Consider the following 2,368-nt stretch of genomic DNA (forward strand, 5'->3'; position numbering starts at 1 on the left):
GTCCTGTAGGACTGAGCTGCTGTTATCTGTCTGTCTGTAGACTGACAGGATTTATCTGTCTGTCTGTAGACTGACAGGATTTATCTGTCTGTCTGTAGACTGACAGGATTTATCTGTCTGTCTATATTGGTGGCCATTGGTGGTGGCTGGGGGCCGTGCTGGGTCGGCTGGTTGGCCCCTTTGCTGTGGCGGGGGCCCGCCCTGGGTGCCCCCCTTGCTCTGTCGGTGGTTGGGTGGGCGCTCTTGGCCAGGTCGTCCTTGCTGGGGAACGGTGGCCTCTCTGGGCAGCGGGCCGGCTATGGGGCTGGGGTCAGGTTTTGGGGGTCTGGGTGGCTCTGGGGGTGGGGGTGGAGTGTTGGTCCCGGTTTCTGGTGGCCTTTGGGGCTCCGTCAGTCCATGGTCTGGGGTTCCGTGGGCTTGGCGATTTGCCTGGAGGGAGAGGTAGTTGGGCTGCTCTTCCTGGGTGGGTTTCGGGGAACGGGAGGGCTTACTGGGGCCAGCGGGGGGAGCTGACTCCCTGTGGGAGCATTTTGCTCCTTCAGCATATTCTCCCCATCTCTCACCGCACACCTCCATCCTCTTTACTTTCAACTTCACCCATGTAGGGTTTTTTTGGGGCACAGTTGTGTTATAAGAGCAACAATATAACATTTCTATTTGCCATAACCACCTGGGCCCCAAATTTTATTGCACATCTTAGACACTCAATCATGACATTTTCATGACATTCACATATAGGAACTTAAGGTGGGCACTCATGGCTATAGGTGGCCGGATGGCACCATCTTGCCTCCTGTGCCTGTGCCCACCCCCAAGGTTTGCATATACTGTAGACACTTAGGGTTTTGGGTTAGAGTAGTGGTGGAGGGGAAACTGGCACCACGCCGGCCTCTGCCTCTTCTTCTTTCCCTTTTTAATTGCTCTATAGAACAACACACACCAACAGTACATCTGGGGGTGGGGATGTGTGTGTCAGGGTCTTTACCCTTATCCCGTTCCCCGACTGCCATTTGGGGAGGGGTCCGGAAGAAGGGCAGGCCGCCGGGTGTGGTCCTGGGCTGTGGGTGGGCTCGGGGCTTGGACGGTTGCCAGGGGCGGGGCTGGCTCTCCATCCTCCCTGGTGCTGCTTGGTCTCCTGAGGTGTGGCTCTTGGTTCCTGTGGGTGGCCCCCTGGCCAGGGTGGCTGCAGGGTTCCGGGAGGTGATAGGCTGGGGGGGGGTGCATTTGGCCGTTGGCGGTGTGGTGGGGTGGTCATGGGCGTGGCTCCTCTGTGGCGGGGGGCTGGCCGGGCGTCCTGGTGCGGCCCGGGCTGGGCCTTGGCTATCTGCTCCTCTCCATCTCAGAATGATTGGGTCTACCTCCTGGGTTCGGGTGTGTGTGGCCTCCATTAAGGGGTGGGTACATGTCCTGGACCTGGGGGGTATAGAGTGTGTATCGGGGGTATGAGTGGAATGTGGCGTCCTTGTATGTCTTTGATTGGGTGGGGGTGAGGATGAGGGTGGGATGGTGTGATTGTGTATGTTTGGGTATTTGTCAGGCTGGGGTCTGGGCTGCCCCTCCTGCTGGTTTATCTGGGGCCCCGCTGCTATTCGGCCCCCTGTTGGGGTGTGCGGCTGGTCGCCGGCGTGCTGGGGGTTCCCGGGGTCAGGGGCTGGACGCTGGGGTGTGTGCCGGCCAGGCCTGGTGACTGCCTGCTCGGGCTCGGGGCCTCTGGCCCTGTCGGGCTTTGGCCTGGGGGTGTGTGCCCTGGGGGCCCAGACCTCTGTACCCTTTCCTGGATCTGCTATGGTGTGGCAGGTGCCGGTGGGGCCCATGAGTTTGTCGCTGCTGGCCCCGGGAGCAGTGCGTGTGGTCGCTGGGGGGACTCTCCCGGTTCTCCCCTATGATCTGATCTGGGGGGTGGGTGGGCAGATATTCCCGTGCGGGTGCCCCTTGGGGCTCTACGCTCGGGATCCCTCTTGGGCCTTTTGGGTCTCCGGTCCTCCACAGTCACTATTAAATATTCCATTGGATAAATCTTGTATATACACACATGTTCACAACCGCTCACAAACAGGTACTCTGATCCGGGGGGTTCTGACTGGTCACTGAGTGTGTATATATGTTTGTGTGTATATACAGACAATATTTATGAATGTAGGCATGTATGTATGTATATCTTTATATGTATATCTTTATATATATAAGGGTATGTGTGTATTTTTATAAATGCCCTCCATGTATTTATCCATTTATTTTTCAGGTGAGCGGACAGATGTTGGGTGTGTGGTCCTGTGTTCTGATCCGGGGAGTTCTGACTGGTCACTGAGTGTGTATATATGTCTATGTGTATATACGGACAATATTTATGAATTTAGGCATGTATATA

This window comes from Austrofundulus limnaeus, unplaced genomic scaffold (assembly GCF_001266775.1).
Source record: "Austrofundulus limnaeus strain Quisiro unplaced genomic scaffold, Austrofundulus_limnaeus-1.0 Scaffold542, whole genome shotgun sequence".
Classification (NCBI taxonomy): domain Eukaryota; kingdom Metazoa; phylum Chordata; class Actinopteri; order Cyprinodontiformes; family Rivulidae; genus Austrofundulus; species Austrofundulus limnaeus.